Here is a 235-nt window from a genome sequence, read left to right on the forward strand (position 1 = left end):
AGGGAGAAGACTCAAATCAATAGAATTAGAAATGAAAAAGGAGAAATAACAACTGACACTGCAGAAATAGAAAAGATTATGAGATTAGTACAAGCAACTCTATGCCAATAAAGTGGACAACCTGGTAGAAATGGACAAATTCTTAGAAATGCACAACCTGCCAAGACTGAACCAGGAAGAAATAGAAAATATGAACAGACCAGTGACAAGCACTGAAATTGAAACTGTGATTAAA

General features: G+C 34.9%; 1 protein-coding gene across 6 annotated transcripts in view; it reads left to right on the forward strand.

Moving 5' to 3' along the window:
- The window catches only part of ATRN (attractin), a 168619-nt gene that overhangs the window by 102193 nt on the left and 66191 nt on the right, over positions 1 to 235 (forward strand). The window lies entirely within an intron of this gene.

This window comes from Physeter macrocephalus, chromosome 14 (genome assembly GCF_002837175.3).
Source record: "Physeter macrocephalus isolate SW-GA chromosome 14, ASM283717v5, whole genome shotgun sequence".
Lineage (NCBI taxonomy): Eukaryota > Metazoa > Chordata > Mammalia > Artiodactyla > Physeteridae > Physeter > Physeter macrocephalus.